Genomic DNA, 20134 nt, shown 5'->3' with positions numbered 1-20134 from the left:
GTCCGTTCAGCTAAACGGTCCACGGAACCGTATGGCCGGATCCGCTAGCAAAAGCTAATGTGAACTGGGCCTAACACTATAAAAAAAGGTTTTTTTTTATGTTTTATCAATATTTAAGTTCATATTTTTTAAATATTTTTTTACTACTTCTTTGTTTATTTTTTTTAAACCCTCCCTCTCCCCAGCCAGCCAATCATGGCGATCAGCTCTCATAGGCTTCAGCCTATGGGAGCCAATTGCTCTCTTGTGTCCCAGGGGGAAAGCCATGTCACACAGCTGTCCCCAGTACAGCGCTGCTGCAGAATGATCTCAGCGCTGTACTAACTGAAAAGACAGCGGTTTCGCCGCCTAACAGTCTCCCAAGCGGTGATCGCCACTCGGAGACTGAAGGCGAGGTGGAGCCTTCACCCTTCATGCAGGAGATGCGCGTGCAGCCTACGTGCTATCTCCTGCAGTAGCCGGGCCCAAGGACTTGACGCCAATTGGCATTAGGGCCTGCCTGGGGCTGCCACCGTGTCCATGCCCATTGGCGTGGGGCGGTCTTTAGATAGTTATAGAAATTCTTTATTTATTGCACAGATCAAATATATGGGACAGTACCTGCTGGGATGGATTTATGGGAAGGCCATATAAGCCAGGGACTTGGGTGATAAGAGAGGTTGCAAAGCTACACCAGAGTGGCTGTCATGGGTAAGTTTTTGAGTATATTCTTGCTTTCTGGAGGTTTAAAAAGCATTTTGAAGCCAAGGGGCCGTGTGCAATTCACTTTTTCACCTAGGTTTTCTCCTAGGAGATAATTTTTCAACGTATTTTTAAAATAGATTTTCAGCATTTTGTAATCGAAAAATACCAAAAGGTAGGTGAAAAAGTACTATCAAAATTATTTTGAGCATTTTTTTTTTTTTTGCTTGCTGGTGGCTTAAATGGAATTTTTTTGACAAGTTTAAAAATATCACCTATTTATTTATTGTATTTATAAAGTGCCAACATATTACGCAGTGCTGGGCATTAGTTTAGGTTACAGACAATATTTCGGGGTGACATACAACAACAATATGACAATACAGGAATACAAGAAAAAACAGTTCACACAGCACAATATGAGTACAAGGTAATGCTTAGTCAGTCACTGGAGGGGAGCATGGAGATTAGGCAAGTTAGGTTCACTCAGATGCATAACATGGGTTCACAGTAATGGAGGTGCATGATCAGGTAGGACACAAAAGGAGGAGGCCCCTGCCCAAAGGCTTACAATCTAGAGGGAGAGGTAAGGAGTAGGACACGAAAGGTAGGGGACCAGAGTTCAGCTGTAGGTTTAGCGCACTTGTGAGGGGTAGTAGGCCAGAGTAAAAAGGTGAGTTTTGAGGGAAAACTCAAGAGAAAAAACAGTTAAGTCGTATGGGCCCTTATCTGTCTTATCTCAAGAACTATCTCTCCTCAAGAATGATCTCTTCTCATCTATCTATCTTATCCCATGAATTATATCTCAATATCTGTCTTATCTCGCATTTATTTTTAACCTATAGGACATTTTAAGTGTAATTTTTTTTCTTTACTTGTAAAAGTGATAAAAAGACATTGGGCTTGATTCACAAAGCGGTGCTAACCTACTTAGCACGTCTAAAGTCTTTAGACGCGCTAACCAGGGTGCTATGTAGGTTAGCACCGGATTTCTCAATCAGAACGCGCGCTAACTTTGCGCGCGTAAAGTTTTACGCGCGCAAAGTTTTACGCGCGCTAAGTCCCATAGGCTTTAATGGGCACTTCGCGCGGTGCGCCCTGCGCTCTGTGCAGTACGCGCGTAAAGTTTTACGCGCATAAAGTTTTGCGCGCGTAAAGTTTTATGCGCGAAAAGCTTGTTTAGACGTGCTAAGGGGGTTTTCACAGGCGTGCTAACAGTTAGCACCACTTTGTGAATCAAGCCCATTGGGTTCAATACATCAAAGGCTGTTCGGTAACAAAAACCAAGTCGTTAAAATACCACACTCAGTATTTTAGACTTGTGTGTGCCAATTCATCAATATTTTCACATGTGCAGTAAATATTCGGTCATTTACCGAAGCGGTAACAGCAGTTCTGTGTTGTCACGCTGTTGTCCGTGCAGTGAGGGAATTACAATAGAAAAGAGGCATCCCCAACATCCCTTTAGATGTGCATGTTATACTGCCTCTGCTCACTCTGAATCTGCTCTGAATCTGTCCCATTAGTCTTAACATTATATTTACTTGCCACAGCTTAGATGAACTGCCAAGAAACATTACACATGCCCAGCTTAGTTCATTTTCCCACCAGCTCCCACTAGCATCTTCGCATATTCAAATAGGAACTGAAGGGGTTACACTGCCGAAGGGAGGCAGAGGAAACATCTTTTCTTCTTTTTGTCTGCTCACTGCCTGGGGGTTAGGAAAACTAGACCCTCCCGCAAAGCCCAGGCTTCCTATCACGGAAGAGACAGGGCTTGCAGGAAAAAAAGAGCTGTCCCTATTGGCTCTCTGCAGCTGTCAGTCAGAGGGATATCCACATGGAAGCCTTTCAAAGCTGGTTATCGCAACCTCACAACATCTGGTAATCATCAAACGCATTCCTGTGTGTTACAGAATGTTGTAACCTTGATGAATTGACATTTACTGACATGTGTTGAGGTATTTACTGCACAAGTTGGTAATTTACCCCACTGCTCGGTAATTTCAGCTTTTCATGCAGTAACAGCCTTGGTGAATTGACATTTTCCTAAATGCTCGGTAAAGTCAGCCGTTTCCACCATTTCTGTATGCGGTAATGCTTGATGAATTGAAGCCATTTTCTGAAAAAGGTGAAAAATAAATAAGGCTAGATAATTCAGAAAATATGTTTTGTGAATCAACTTAATTGTAACAACCTTTACATTTGAGGGTTGCCATCAAGATAGTTCATCTGCAACATACAAAAGTCAACATAAATACATTGTGGTGGTGTTAGACTATTTCACATGATTTGTACAGTCATACTATATGTCATAAAGAAAAAATCAGCAAAGACTGTTGCAGGCAAAGTATTTAATGACTTTGTTCTGAAGATTGGATTTCCTCCCAGAGTACACCATGACATGGGTAGGGAATTTGAGAACCAGCTCTTTTTAGCCTTAAGCAAATATAGCCACGTCCAAAATTGTCATACAATTTCCCACCACCCACCAGGCCTGGTAAACCTACCAGACTTTCAAATTACCCCATGGAATAAATGGAGAAAACTCCGTTGGTGTTTTTAGCACCTGTTTTATCTTATATTTTTAGGAGTTTTCTGACTTCACTTTACTTTATCATTTAAAACAGTTAGCAGCCATTAAATAAAAGTTTCACATAAGTGTGTTTACAATTATGTGCATAAATTAAAGCATATGTGTAAATCATTCATAAATTATCTCATTAAAATAGTACAAAATGATTAAAAATTATAGGTAAAAGGCTGCGCATTCCTGACCCAATACTGTACAACTGAATGGTTAATCGCTGTGGCGCACACCGCCCCCCCTGGACTAAAATGTACGCCCGCATCCAAACAATGCAATACTGGTCTATGGAGAAATTTTAGCTTCCATCATAGTTTTGCATGCAAAAATATAGATATACTGGACATCTGCACCAACGTTGAGGTAAATCTCCAGAGCAGATGTCCTAACACTAAACTGACCTAAGTTAAAAGCAAATGTCTTTACCCTGGCAGCTGCTATGCTAAAATGTGTAACTTACATTCAATACAGACAGCAGGAAACAAAGCAAGCGCTCATCAATATGGGCCGCATCTGAATGACTCACCACCTCATATGCACCGCTTAAATAGCTCAAATACACACTCAGCAATCAGACAGATGCAAAACATATGCAAAACTAAACTAAATACTTACCATGCAAAACAGGATAGCACAATGGGTGCTGCTAGCCTGGTAGTTACAGAACTGTGGATAAAAAATATAGGTAAAAGGCTGCGCATCCCTGACCCAATACTGTACAATTGAATGGTTAATCGCTGTGGCGCACACCGCCCCCCCTGGACTAAAATGTACGCCCGCATCCAAACAATGCAATACTGGTCTATGGAGAAATTTTAGCTTCCATCATAGTTTTGCATGCAAAAATATAGATATACTGGACATCTGCACCAACGTTGAGGTAAATCTCCAGAGCAGATGTCCTAACACTAAACTGACCTAAGTTAAAAGCAAATGTCTTTACCCTGGCAGCTGCTATGCTAAAATGTGTAACTTACATTCAATACAGACAGCAGGAAACAAAGCAAGCGCTCACCAATATGGGCCGCATCTGAATGACTCACCACCTGAGCGTAACAAATAGCTGGTGGGCGCACGCATGTTGGAAGCGCCATTGTATGTGCTCCCTGGCAGTGGAAACACAAAGACAGCAGGAGGTAAATTCAGCAGCAGGAGGAGGAGGATGAGTGTGTGGCAGCAGGCAGTCAATGAGGCAGGCAGCTCGCCGTGACATAATAGCCCTGGTACCTAGCGGTGATACCAGGGCTGTAAATAAACACAACAGGAGGTCCCAGACAGCGGTCGTGCAGCCCACATTGTGTCCAATACACAACTGGGACAACACAGTTTTCAACCCGGGCACCTCAGAAAAATTAAACCTTTTTTTTTTTTTTAATGGTTTGTTTGGTTTTGGTTTTGCAACCAATATAGCTATTGTTTGACGTAATAGCTGGTGGCAGAGTGGCAGCAGAAGGTAATTCTGTGTACCCTGGCAGTGGGAAACACAGACAGACAGCAGCAGCAGGAGGAGGAATGGAGGAGTAGGCGAGCAGCTATTGTTTGACGTAATAGCTGGTGGCAGAGTGGCAGCAGAAGGTAAATCATCTGTGTACCCTGGCAGTGGGAAACACAGACAGACAGCAGCAGCAGGAGGAGGAATGGAGGAGTAGGCGAGCAGCTATTGTTTGACGTAATAGCTGGTGGCAGAGTGGCAGCAGAAGGTAAATCATCTGTGTACCCTGGCAGTGGGAAACACAGACAGACAGCAGCAGCAGCAGCAGGAGGAGGTATGGAGGAGCAGTGTGAGTGTGGCAGCAGGTAGGCAGCGTGACATAATAGCCCTGGTACCTAGCGGTGATACCAGGGCTGTAAATAAACACAACAGGAGGTCCCAGACAGCGGTCGTGCAGCCCACATTGTGTCCAATACACAACTGGGACAACACAGTTTTCAACCCGGGCACCTCAGAAAAATTAAACCTTTTTTTTTTTTTATGGTTTTTTGGTTTTTGGTTTTGCAACCAATATAGCTATTGTTTGACGTAATAGCTGGTGGCAGAGTGGCAGCAGAAGAAGGTAATTCTGTGTACCCTGGCAGTGGGAAACACAGACAGACAGCAGAAGGGCAGTACACAGCAGCCCACTGTAGGTGTAAAATGTGTGGCTGCAGGCGACGTAATAGTCAAAGTGAACCAGGCTGGCTTAGTGAGCAGGAGCCAGGAGGTGGTAAAGGGTGGTAAGGCACATTAACGATGGTTCCGGCAGCCAGTTCATGTCCCCCTCTCGCCGACAACAGGGGCCAGGAACTCGCCTTCCACCCACGCCTGGTTCATCTTGAGAAACGTCAGTCTGTCCACAGACTTGTGAGACAGACGTGAGCGTTTCTCGGTGACCACGCCACCAGCTGCACTGAAGCAGCGCTCGGACAGCACGCTGGAAGGGGGGCAGGACAGCACTTCCAGGGCGTACTGCGCCAGCTCGCTCCAGATCTCCATGCGCTTGACCCAATACTCCATGGGATCAACAGGGGCATCGCTGTCAAGCCCGCTGTACGACCCCATGTAGTCAGCCACCATGCGGGTCAGGCGCTGGCTGTGACCGGAGGAGGATGCTGCTGCATGCATCTCCTCTCTAGTCACTGCTGCCGGAGCCTCTACAGTCCTGTAGAGCTCGTGGCTGAGAGACAGCAGGTCTGTGGGGCGCTTGCTGCTGCTGGATGCAGGCACCTGCTGCTGCCTCTGTGCTGGCTGCTGGACAGTGGGGGTGGAAGGCTGGGGGAAGGCTTCCTCCAAGCGCTCAACAAGGGCCTGCTGCAAGCTCCTTATTTGTTGCGCTGGGTCTCCTCCTGCAGGCGGCAGGAACTGGCTCAACTTCCCCTTGAGGCGTGGGTCCAACATCATGCTGATCCAGATGTCCTCCCTCTGCTTCATCTGGATCACCCTGGGGTCCCTGCGCAGGCACGTCAGCATGTGCGCTGCCATTGGGAAGAGGCGGGCCACGTCTGCTGGCACATCGACGTCAGTGCTGTCCTCATCCTCCTCCTCTGCCGCCTCATCCTCTCTCCACCCCCGCACCAACTCAGCTGCGCTGTGCTGATCCCCCTCATCAGCAGCCAGGTCAGGGACCTCCACCAAGTCCTCCTCCTCCTCCCCCTCAGAGGTGGACTGCGCAGCTGGTTGCCGCTCCTGCTGGTCCAAGGCTGCCGCTCCCTGTTCCAGCAAAGCATCGAGGGCCCTGTTCAGCAGAGAAACCAGGGGCACCCACTCGCAGACCATAGCATGGTCCCTGCTTACCATGTTTGTGGCCTGCAGGAAGGGAGCCAGCACTAAGCACACCTGCTGCATGTGCCTCCAGTCATCATCGGGGACAATGGACGGGAAGTTGCTGGTCTTGTCCCTTCTCTGAGCTGCGGAAACAGTGGCCAGGGCAAGGTACTGTTTGACAGCGCGCCTCTGTTCAACCAGACGCTCCAACATCGCCAGGGTGGAGTTCCAGCGAGTCGGAACGTCAAGGATCAGCCGATGGCGTGGCAGATCCAGCTCCTTTTGCACGTCTTCCAGGCTTGCACAGGCTGCAGCCGAGCGCCGGAAGTGACGCACAACATTCCTTGCCGTTTCCAGCAGTTCGCCCATCCCCTGGTAGGTGCGCAGGAACTTCTGCACCACCAGGTTCAGCACGTGGGCAAGACAGGGGATGTGGGTCAGGTTTCCCCTGTCTATTGCGGCAACCAGATTGGCCCCATTGTCGGCCACCACCTCTCCGACTCTGAGGCCTCTGGGGGTCAGCCAAATCCTCTCCTGCTCCTGGAGTTTGGCCAACACATGGGTTGCCGTCAGCTTGGTCTTCCCAAGGCTGACCAAGTGCAGCAGCGCTTGGCAGTGGCGGGCCTTCACGCTGCTGCTGAGGCGGGGGGTTTGGCCAGGTGTGCCGGAGGATGGCAGAGGATCGGAGGAACCTGCTGCAGTTCCCCTGAGCCTGCGGGGTGGCACCACCCACTGTGTTGCTGCTGCTGCTGTGCCCGCTGCTGCTCTCCCATCCTCACCCCCTTCCACCAAGCTGACCCAGTGGACAGTGAAGGACAGGTAGCGGCCTGTCCCGAAGCGGCTGCTCCAGGAGTCCATGGTGACGTGGACCCTTTCACCAACCGCGTGCTCCAGCCCTCGCTCCACATTGGCCATCACAAAGCGGTGCAGTGCAGGAATGGCCTTGCGGGCAAAGAAGTGTCTGCTGGGGAGCTGCCAGTCTGGGGCTGCGCAAGCAAGCAGCGCACGAATGTCGCTCCCCTCCTGCACGAGCGTGTACGGCAGGAGTTGGGAGCACATGGCCCGTGCCAGCAAGCCGTTCAGCTGCCGCACGCGACGGCTGCTGGGAGGCAGAGCCCTAACCACCCCCTGGAAGGACTCGCTCAAAAGGCTCTGGCGTGGCCTTTTGCTGACACGGGAATCAGCAGACACAGCAGAGGAGGCCACTGAGGACTGGCTGCCAGAACAGGCCTCAGTGTCGGCGGCAGGAGTTGCAGAGGGGGGAGGAGCAGTGCGTTTCCGCACTCCTGCTGGTGCTGCTGGAGGAGCAGGAGGGCGGGTGGCTGCTGTTGCTGTTGCTGCTGCTGAAGGCTGTGCAGTGATGGGTGTGGTGCCACTGCCAGCAGCAGATGCCTTCAGCCTCTGGAACTCCTCATGCTGGTGGAAATGTTTAGCCGCAAGGTGGTTGATGAGCGAGCTGGTGCTGAACTTTAAGGGGTCTGCACCTCTGCTCAACTTCCGCTGACAGTGGTTGCAAGTGGCGTACTTGCTGTACACAGTGGGCATGGTGAAAAACCGCCAGATTGGTGACAGAAACTTCCCCCTACGGCATGGAAGCGCTGCTGCCTGTCTCCCTGTGGTGGTTGGGGGGGGGGCTTGGGTGCGGCTGGGGGTGGTACTGGCTGATGCTGCTGCTGCTGCTGCTGAGCCTGAGACACCAGCAGGCTGTGGGACACTGCCAATGCTTGCAATGATGCGCCTCCTTGCAAGGCCCACAAGCGCATCCTCCTCCTCCTCCTCAGAGCTGCTGAGGACGACATCCCCTGGAGGTGGTGGCACCCAGTCTCTGTCTGTCACCGGGTCATCATCATCCTCCCCCTCCTGAAACATGTCCTGCTGGGATGAGGACCCCCCAAACACCTTTCCTGATGCATGGATGGGCTGCTTGACTGTCGCCACAGTCTTGCTGTCCAATCCCTCATCCCCCAAAGTGCCCATCAGCATCTCCTCCTCAAGATCGCCAACAACAGCAGACAATTTACTCATGATGCCTGGGGTCAAAAGACTGCTGAATGACAGGTCGGCGAGTGACGGTGAACTGGCCTCCTCCCCAGACCCTGCTGGGCGGCTGCTGCGAACAGGGGTGGTGGTGGTGGTGAGGGTGGAGGCCTCGGATGCAGAGCTGATGGCGGGCTGCTCATCCTCCGTCATGAGTTGCACCACAGTGTCTGCATCCTTTTCCTCAATGGGACGTTTCCGACCCGGCTGGAGGAAAATGGGAGCAGGTGCTACACGCTGCTGCTGCTGTGTCTCTGCAGCGTGAGTTGCAGATGCTCCTGCTGGGCGGCGCCCAAGGCGTCCACGGCCAGTGGCTATGGGAGGAATGTTAGCCACTGACGCTGCTGCTGCTGCTGCGGAACTGTGCATGGTGGCGCGCCCGCGGCCGCGGCTTGCCACAATGCTGCTCCCTCTCCTCCTGATTCCCTTGCTGCCCTTCCCCTTGCCCAAACCGCGCTGGCTGCCACTTCCAGACATCTTAAATGTTTTGGGCGTATAGACAAAAGTTTTGTAAAAGGGCGGGTGAAAAGTGGGGTACTTTAATGGAGTGGGTTGGTTGGTGAGGTGACTGAGTGAGTGTCCCCTAGTACAGTAAGTAAGTAGTAACAGTCAGGAAGTACAACTAGCAGTTACAATAATCAGTAGTAATCACAAGTAAATTTAGTGTGTGTACACTCAGACAGTGAGTGCACGCACGCAGGAGCTAGTAGCCTATGAACACAGTGACTGAGTGTCCTAGACTCCTAGTACAGTAAGAGTAAGTAGTAACAGTAAGTAGAACTAACTAATTACAATAATCAATCAGCGATCAGAAGGAAATGGAGTGTGGGTGTGTGTACACTCAGACAGTGAGTGCACGCACGCAGGAGCTAGTAGCCTATGAACACAGTGACTGAGTGTCCTAGACTCCTAGTACAGTAAGAGTAAGTAGTAACAGTAAGTAGAACTAACTAATTACAATAATCAATCAGCGATCAGAAGGAAATGGAGTGTGGGTGTGTGTACACTCAGACAGTGAGTGCACGCACGCAGGAGCTAGTAGCCTATGAACACAGTGACTGAGTGTCCTAGACTCCTAGTACAGTAAGAGTAAGTAGTAACAGTAAGTAGAACTAACTAATTACAATAATCAATCAGCGATCAGAAGGAAATGGAGTGTGGGTGTGTGTACACTCAGACAATGAGTGCACGCACGCAGGAGCTAGTAGCCTATGAACACAGTGACTGAGTGTCCTAGACTCCTAGTACAGTAAGAGTAAGTAGTAACAGTAAGTAGAACTAACTAATTACAATAATCAATCAGCGATCAGAAGGAAATGGAGTGTGGGTGTGTGTACACTCAGACAGTGAGTGCACGCACGCAGGAGCTAGTAGCCTATGAACACAGTGACTGAGTGTCCTAGACTCCTAGTACAGTAAGAGTAAGTAGTAACAGTAAGTACAACTAACTAATTACGATAATCAATCAGCGATCAGAAGGAAATGGAGTGTGGGTGTGTGTACACTCAGACAGTGAGTGCACGCACGCAGGAGCTAGTAGCCTATGGACAGTGACTGAGTGTCCTAGACTCCTAGTACAGTAAGAGTAAGTAGTAACAGTAAGTAGAACTAACTAATTACAATAATCAATCAGCGATCAGAAGGAAATGGAGTGTGGGTGTGTGTACACTCAGACAGTGAGTGCACGCACGCAGGAGCTAGTAGCCTATGAACACAGTGACTGAGTGTCCTAGACTCCTAGTACAGTAAGAGTAAGTAGTAACAGTAAGTAGAACTAACTAATTACAATAATCAATCAGCGATCAGAAGGAAATGGAGTGTGGGTGTGTGTACACTCAGACAGTGAGTGCACGCACGCAGGAGCTAGTAGCCTATGGACAGTGACTGAGTGTCCTAGACTCCTAGTACAGTAAGAGTAAGTAGTAACAGTAAGTAGAACTAACTAATTACGATAATCAATCAGTGATCAGAAGGAAATAGAGTGTGTGTTGTGTGTGTACACTCAGACAGTGAGTGCAGTGCGCACACGCAGGAGCTAGTAGCCTATATGAACAGTGACAGTGAGTGTCCCTACGGGTACAGTAAGAGTAAGTAGTAAGTAAGTACAACTAACTAACAATAATCTATCAGTAATCAGAAGGAACGAAAGAGTGTGTGTACACACAGACAGTGAGTGAGTGCACACACGCAGGAGCTAGCTAGTAGCCTATAAACAGTGACAGTCAGTGAGTGTCCTACTCCTAGTACAGTATAACTACAATACTATTAGTAAAGGACAGCAGAAATACTGGTATAGATGAGAGAAATAAACAGAGGACAGCTGCCCACAGAGGCAAGGCCCCCCTGAGGCCTAAACCTGTAAGCTTGCAGCAGCTGCCTGTCTCTAATGTAACACACAAGCTACTAACTAAAATACAATGTCTATCTAACTAACAACAATATAGGTGTATATGGTAGGTGTAGGTGAGCAAAAACGCTAGGTAAATGATCACAATAGAGCACTTGCTAAGCCAAAGCACAAAGGAGCAACTCTCTCTCTGTACAAGTCTCAGGCAAGCATGGAGAAACGGAACATGGCGGCCGCTATTTATAGGGTAGGGGCTGGCCAGGGTCCCCCTCTGTGATTGGCTGCCGTCAGAGGGCCTGGGAGCCCTCTGATTGGCTCTAAGGACATCAATCTGGGCTATGACGCTATTCGAGCTCGGTACCGAGCTCGAATAGCGCCGAGTTGCTCGAATAGCTCGAATAGTGAATGGGCTATTCGAGTGTACTCGGATAGCCCATTCGAATAGCTCCAGCTATTCGGAGCTCGAATACCGAGCTCGAATAGCTGAAAAAGAGCTCGAATATTCGAGCTACTCGAATATTCGAGCTCTGCTGAGCACCACTGCAGGAGTCTACAAGAGTTAGGACAAAGACCAAGTTGCAACCAAAGCAGTGGTTCAAGACAAGGGTCTTCAAAGTCTACCACTGATGAGTTAAGTAGAAGAATTTATACTTACCTCCAGCCTCATTTACTTGGTGAGCTCCCTTGCCATCCTCCATTCATCCATATGCAGTGTAGCCAGACTGGTGTGACTGAAGTCTTTCTAACAGATAAGACTGAAGATGAATAGAGCCCCCTGGAAGGACAGTAAGGCAACCACACCGAGTACATGGGACTCGGAGGAAGCATCAGGTAAATATAAATGAATCTATTTAACGTGTCTCAGGTTTCCTTTCAAGAAGAACCCCCAAAGTTTTCTACCACAAACTGTGGCTTTAAATGACTTAAATTTTACATATTCTGAGCAAATATGTAATCAGAATCAGGAGACTCCTGTACTCATTAGCTGGGTGGGTTTGTTTATATGATGCTTCAATTTCATGGTGGTTGTATAGCACAATAACCCCCCCCCCCCATTTTGGCTATGGGCTCCCCACTGAGCCAGGGGATAGCTAAAGAGCTCCTGGCCCAGCAGTAATGAGAGTAGTATTTTTCAAGCAGAAGTCTATTTCACCAATTTTGTAAAACATCCCATCCCCATTACTGCCACTATAAATTGACATAGTATGCTGGTATACAGAGTTGGTGGAGATCAATGTGCTTGAAGAATCTCTATTTTCTCATTACCAGCTCCTATAGCCAGAAGAGGCAGGGCTCGCTGAAGCAGGTTACATAGTTACATTGTTTGGTTGAAAAAAGACATCCGTCCACCATCAAGTCCAAACCAGAAAAATGTGGTCGCTGGTGTAACTTCAGTAAAATGGGCACCACATAGACTGTAATGTGCAGGATGCTTGGTCACATCAAGATCTAACTCACCTCGAAACTATTTTTTACAGCACAAAACGTTATAGCTGTTGGGAAAGCTACAGTGATTGTCAATGGGGAACCATTTGCATAAGGGTACTTTTTGAATTTTATTATCCAGGCAACAACTAAAATATTTCAGCAGCCATACATAATTCATGTAATGTAAACTATCAATATACTGTGTGGTCTTAGAAGCCCAAAACGAAAGAGCTAAAGTCAGAACAACCTCTTGCTTCCTATTTATTTGCTCTGCAAGCAAAAATGTTGTGTCTCATAGTAGTCAGCACAGTAGTCAGCATTCATTGCAGAGAATTTTTGGTTGTAAGACTTGGAGAGGTGAGGGTGTGCACCAATATACAGTATATGAGGGAGACGTGATGCAACTTTTAATTTCTGTGCTTTTAGGTTCTATCTTGCTATGTTGATGTTTTTTTTCAACAAGCTGTGATTCCTAGGTTGATGGGAGTAAGGTAAGATTGGTTTACCCATCGCTGTACCCAAGATGTCAATCAAGGCAATACAGCAAGATGCACGTGATGTCCCTTATGAATTCTGCTTCTTCCCACCAGCAGCATACAAAGTGCTTAATCACTTACCTTATATACTTGCATATAAGCCTAATATTTCAGCACAAAAAAATGTACTGAAAGGTTACCCCCTCGGCTTATATGCAAGTCAGTGGAGCAGACCGGATAATGGAGCAGGTTTTGTTACTGGCAGGGGGATGTAAGGATTGTGCACTAATAATCCTGCTCTTCACATCTGGCTCCCTGCTGTGTCCATGCCCTCCATCCCCTGCAACATGGTGTGCAGAGTGTGCTGCTCAAGACTACCTGTGTCCCCTAGCTTGTGGAGCAGAGTGTGCCAGCAATGTGTCAGAGGTGCAACGATCAGGGATTCTTCCTGTGCGGCAATTGCTGTCTCATATTTATGATGCTATCTAGTGGCATCTTGAGACACAACTATCATCCTTGTGGCACATCTGGCTATACTGGGGAGGGGGGCTTATATGCGAGTCAATCATTTTTTGCTGGTTTCTGAGTGAAAAGTGGGTACCTCGGCTTATACACGGGTCATCTTATATGCAAGTATATACAGTATTTACTGAAGAAATATCTGAGATTATTTTAATGTAAGAGGGCCTTGGCTTACTTAATTTGTAGTAATGCCTGGAGTCATTTTCAGTATGATCTTCAAAGTTTCTTTTAAAGTACCACTATCACAAAAATGGTAAAAGGTAAATACATGTAAACACATACAAATAAGAAGTATGTTTCTTCCAGAGTAAAATGAACCATAAATTACTTTTCTCCTATGTTGCTGTCACTTACAGTAGGTAGTAGAAATCGGATGGAACTGAGAGGTTTTTGATTAGGCCACCTCTTCATGGGGATTCTCAGTATTTAATGTATTTTTTACAAAAACCTCTCCCACCATACAAAGATGCAGGCCACTCCACCTACCTGTTTACACACTATTCTGACAGTTGGACTGAGCAGCTGTCATTCACTAAATGCTTTTGAAAGCAACAAAAACCCTGAGAATCCTCTGTGAGGAGAATGGCTCTTCCAAAACCTGTCAGTTCTGTTAGATTTCTACTATCTACTGTAAGTGCCAGCAACATAGGGAAAAAAATTGTATCACATTTTACTCTGGGAGTAATTTATTTTTTATTTATGTATTTTAATGTATTTTAAGTTCTTCGTGACAGTGATCCTTTAATTTCACTTAGTATTTAAAGCTACAAAAAAGATTTAGTCACTTGAGGGGTTAATGCGCATATCAGTGGTAAAACTGTTGTGCGCACGCAGGCAGCACATAGCAATTTTACTGGCACTTGCGCCAGTAGTGCACATTGCTCAATTAGTGCAACCCATGTTACCTAGGTAGTGCTCACATTGCTACGGTAGCGCAAGTTACTGCATGTTACCCTAGTAATTTGAATGTTAACTATGTAATTGGGGTTGTGCCAATTGCGCAATGGGTGCTAAATAGCTGCTGTAAGTGGTCACTGCTGCTGCCTTCACACAGAAATGTTACTGCTAGTATGTGCATCAACCCATTAGACAGCAATCCCTAATTTGTGCAATTTAGTGGGTCTGCTACTCTTTTGCATAGGGTACAGAGCTGTATTGCTATTCTCCACCTATGTAAAATTACAGACATAATAACAGTAAAAATACACCTTGAAAACTTGTATTTCTTTCCTTCTATGTCCTAAACTGTATTTACTTAAGAAGAAAAATGTAAAGGTCATTCCGAGATGGAAAACATGAGGCAATGGTTTGTGCATCTCAACTATAATGTATAAAGGCCCTTACTAATGGATAATAATTACTGTGATGCTGTTTGTAGTGGAGTAGTTCATGCAAGTTTCACTTTGAAACTATTTAGTAAATTATTACTTTGACTTATAAATTGCCCATCATATAAAATGACAGATTGCTTTTTATTCTTTCTTTGTGGCCATGAACAGCTGTATATTTTTATTCTTCTATGAGTCCTGCATTCACTCTCAGCTGCAATTAGCAGTAGATTATCAGCAGGGGCTTTTCCAAAAGCCCTGCAGGTATCCTGTCATTTATCCTGAATAGGAATGTGTATTAATTTATTTCTTGCTATAAACAATGTTATTTATGTTGTTTTTCTGTGAATCTGGGGAAAAAATACAGATGCACTAAGGACTGGGATTACATTAGGGGCTAGTGCCAAGCCCTAGTTTGTAATAAGTGATTTATTGCTGTTGGGGAAAAGAGTTGTATCCCATGTTTTGTGCATTAATTATTTGCGTTGAATTACTGTGAAAATGAGGCTCAAGTGATGGTTGTTATCTAAAAAGAAAAGAGAGTCCAATAAAGGAAGCATTTCTCAATTTTTGCATAGATTTAGAGGCATAGTTAAAGTGGATCTGAACTCTTTTACAGGACAGAAGGAAAACAGAGACATGTACCCTGTATGTATTTAGAGAGTTTATCCTGTCAAGATCTCCATCATCTTTGACTAATCACCACCGCAATTTGATCTCTCAGCTGTGTCAGCCATGGCAGAGCAGCTACTGTATTTTTCGGTCTATAAGGCGCACCTGACCATAAGAAGCACATAGGTTTAGAGGAAAAAAATCAGGGTAAAAAAATACCAAACCTGTCTTGTGGAGTCCCCTCCCCCCCCTCACACACACACACACACACACTAGTGCAGTTAAGTTGTCCTGTTCCCTAAATAAATTGCTAATAAGTATAAAAGTAGTTTTCTCACAATGGATGGCAAGTTTAAAGGGACCCTGAGCAGTGAAAATAAACAAAATTGGTACTTACCTGGGGCTTTCTCCAGCCCAACGTAGGTCGGGAGGTCCCCAGGCGTCCTCCTGGCTACTTTCCCGGTCCTGCTGCGCAATCCATCACTAGAGATGGCCCAAACTGTTCGGCGGCGAACGGTTCCTGGCGAACTTCCGTGGTTCGCGGAGAACCGCAAACTTTTCCGGACGTTCGAATCGCTCCCATAGTACATCATTAGGGTCAACTTTGACCCTCTACATCATAGTCAGCTCGCACATTGTAGCCAATCAGGCTACACTCCCTCCTGGAGCCACTCCCCCCTTATAAAAGACAGGCAGCATCAGACATTGGACTCACTCGTATGCCAGCAGTAATTAGAGAAGGGAGAGCTGCTGCAGACTTTCAAAGGGAAAGCTTAGTTAGGCTCTTGTAGGCTTGTTAGCTTGCTCCTTGCTGATTCTTATTGCTAAAAAAGCACCCCTTAACAGCTCTTTTGAGAGCTAATCTTGTTCTTGTGATCTATTTTTTTTTTTGTGTGTGTGGCCCACTTGCATTATATACAGCCTTGTCAGTCAGTCGCAGCTGGCCTTTGGTGTAATTCCTACTGTGCCACTGCCAGGCCCAGCACATTCAGTGACTACCTGTGTGTGTGTGTGACAGACAGCTGCAGATTTGTAATCCCATCCCAATCACTGCACCTGTTAACTGTTCAGTGCACCTCTGCACCTACCTACCTATCTACCTACGTGAGCACACACATTGTTAATACCACCAGTCATTGCACCTGTTCACAGCGGTACCAGTGTGTGTGTGACAGGTGCACATTTGTAATACCCATTACTGCATATACCTACCTGTTGTGTTCAGTGCACCCACCTACCTACGTGAGTGCACGCAGTGTGATATACCACTTTGTGCATACCTGTTAACTGCACCTGTGTGACTGCACATTGTATTAGTCAAGTCAGTGAATACCTTTCACTTCATCCTCCCCCCAATATGGACAAAACAAAAGGCAGAGGCAGGTCACCTGGCAGGTCTGTTCGAGGTCGCGCTGTCATGATTTTGTGCGGCCCTCGACCAAAATACAGTGTTAAGAAGAAGGCACTTACCATCAACCCCCAATATTGTCAGGACGTAGTTGACTATTTAACACAGAACACCTCACCTTTCTCAGCTTCCGCACGGAAGCATGACATATCTACCTCCTCCTGCTCTGATTCTGGCACCCCACTTAAAACTCAGTCGGCCACCACCACCAAAGTGCCATCATCACAGGGCTCAGCTGTGAAATTTTTTTGTGTGTCTGCCTCAGATGAGAGCAATGCCATCTGTACTCTCTGCCACCAAAAATTGAGCCGTGGAAAGACCAAGACTGGTGTAGGGACAACTACCTTATGAAGGCACATGATTACTAAGCCCAAACTGCAATGGGATGACCACCTGAGAAAAAGAAGCACACAAAAGCAAAGCCACACACCACAGTGGAAAATACCAGGACGCAATTTCTTCTAAAAAAAGGCAATACCTAAACTGTACCTTGATGTTGAAAGGCAAGTGGTGACATCTCTGGCACACAGCGTTGGGTCAAGGGTCCATCTGAACACGGATGCCTGGTCTGCAAAGCACGCTCAGGCCTGCCCGAAGACTAAGTCAGTCCCCACACACAGCATCTCTGCCTGCACGCCGTGTGACTGCCTGCCCCAAGGCTAAGTCGCTCCCCACACAGCATCTCTGCCCACAGGCCGGTTGACTGCCTTCTCCGCCACTGCCAACAGGGTCCAGGACTCCAGGTGGATTCCTGAATTTTTAAGACTGCTGCCAGCAGCGGCCGCTATACTACTTTTTCTGGTGCGTGTACATGCCTGCCTAATTTTTCTAGCTGCACTGCAGCTGCAACAATAAAACAAAGGGCTGGAAAGCCGCCATCATCTGCACTCTCGTCATGGTTGTCACTGCACAAACAGCTGTTTGCAGTCACTGCATACCTTTCACTGCATCTTTGACTGCACATTGTATTATACCTAGCAGTCAGTGCATACCTTTCGCTTGAATGGATGGCAGACTTGCTCTCCATAACAGATTCTCGTTAAATGATTTAAAGTTGATTCATCTCCTATACAGCAGGGCCTCAAAAGTCCTCCTGTCCTGTATTGTTATTTTTTTTCACTACCTTGGGACGTGCATGCCATGACTGCTGCTTTCCTTGGATGTGTGGTAGTCATTCCTGCTCCTTTGCCCACATCCTGCCTGCTGCCCTCCTTGGATGTGTGGTGGTGGTAGCCATTTCTTAAGCTCCCACTCTGGACCGGAATCGAACCAGGATTCCCTGGCCATTACCCATGGTCACCATGCTACTGTACTGAGAAAGTACCATAGAAAGTTTCACACAGTTGAATGAATGGCAGACTTGCCCTCCATAACACATTCTTGGGAAATGCTTTCGATTTGGTTCATCTTGCGCTGGGTCAAGGGTCCATCTGACCCCATATGCCTGGTCTGCAAAGCACGGTCAGGGCAGGTACATTACTTATACAGCAAATGGGTCTTTACTTGGATGTGTGGTGGTGGTAGCCGGTTCTCAGGCTCCCACTCCAGACCGGAATCGAACCCTGATTCCCCGGTCATTACCCGTGGTCACAATGGCAGACTTGCCCTCCATAACTGATTCTCATTACAGGTACTGAACAGGCAGCAGAAAATGTAATTTAAAAAAAATAGATGTAAGCTTTAACAATGGTAGAGAAAGAACCATCGAAAAATGATAAGGCAGTCAGACATTACCTGATATCACTGAGGAAGTGCAATCTCGCCATGGTTCGTACCAGTCCAGCACAGTCGTTATAACACAAACAGCTGTTTGCAGTAAGTTACACAGTGGGTTTGGCGTGTGAGTGTGAAGAAGTACTCTAATTACACTCCCTGATTGTGTTGGGGGTTAAAATTACATACCTCTTGTCCTCCTGCCCCCCCCCCCCCCCCCCCCGTCTGCCGCCATTAGTCTAATAATCATGCCGGTGTCCCGGTGACTTCCTTGACCCATGACCCGGACATACTGTGCCCTGTGCGCACAGTATGTCCTCCCCTGTTCTCTTCTGGCCGGCGCATAGCGATCGGCTCAAAAGCACGCTGCCCCTCTGTCTCCTCTGGGCTGAGTGTGCGCTCCATTACCCTAAGCGTCACATGCTAATCATGTGACGCTTGGTATGATGGACCGCACACGCAGCCCAGAGGAGACAGATGTTAGACCCCTTAAAACATCTTTTCCATCACTTTTCTGGCCAGCATAAGTGTTTCTAGTTTTCAAAGTTCACCTCCCCTTCGCGAACCTAAAATCGGAGGTTCGGCCCACCTCTATCCATCACTGGTGACACCCAGGCCGAGTGTCTGGCTGACACTTCCTTATCGGTGACGCTCGTCGTCATCACGCTGCCCGCTATGCGTTTTTACGGTGGCCGGCGTGACAGTACTATGCATGCACGGTTTTCTAACTCTAAACCGTGCATGCGCAGTACTGTCACGCCGGCGCCATGATGACCTGTAGCGGCCGGCGTGATGACAACGAGCGTCACCGATAAGGAAGTGTCAGCCCACCACTCAGCCTGGGTGTTGCCGGTGATGGATTGTGCAGCGGGAGCCAGGAGGACGCCGGGGGACCTCCCGGCCTACGGTGGGCTGGAGAAATCCCCAGATAAGTACCGATTTTGTTTATTTTCACTGCTCAGGGTCCCTTTAAGTCTGAGACCAATTTACCACAGAAACTGTCACATCTGTATGAAGTGCCTAACGGAGGTTCTTATTTTAACCCCACTATTCCCCTTTATGTATCAGCCGGCATAGCACATCTGTTTTGAACTCCTTGCGATATGTTACCCGGACAATGAAGCAACTAGCAGTGCCCCCCTTGGTGGGTTCCTGATCTCGAGAAAAGGTACTGCAGCTTTAGGCTGTTGCTTTCCGCTTGCTGCTCAAAGTCCCACAATGCATCCAGCAGCGCCCACTCAGCAGGTTACTGATAGATTCTGCAGGTGTCCAGGATGGCGTCCTGCCAGGATACCACCGCCCACATTTACAGTGCCCGCTCGGAGTACACGCTGGAGAGAGACTGCCATGCTGCATCTGGCCCTCTCACTGCCTCTGTCCATGACCGTGGAGCTGCTGCCGCCAGGTTTTGAAGAGTCGGGCTGGCTTCTGCAAGCATCCCGTGGTCTTTTTAGAGTCCCTGGCAGAGAGGCTACCATGCTGCTTCTGTCCCTCTCACTGTCGACGTACGTGACCTCCACATACATGCGTCGCCAGGTCACAGAGTGAGAGTGCTTTAGGACAGAGGATGAAGTGTGTCCAGAGCAGATCCTGCAGTGTCTGGTGTCTTCCGCCAGGTCCGCTTGGAGTCCCTGGCAGAGAGGCTACCACGCTGCTTTTGGTCTTCTCACTGCCGACATGCGTAATCCTGCCACCAGGTCACAGAGTGAGAGAGAGCCATCCTGGGCACAACGCATACCATGGATGGAGACAGA

This window comes from Hyperolius riggenbachi, chromosome 6, assembly GCF_040937935.1.
Source record: "Hyperolius riggenbachi isolate aHypRig1 chromosome 6, aHypRig1.pri, whole genome shotgun sequence".
NCBI lineage: Eukaryota > Metazoa > Chordata > Amphibia > Anura > Hyperoliidae > Hyperolius > Hyperolius riggenbachi.
Note: the sequence above shows the minus strand (reverse complement) of the source record.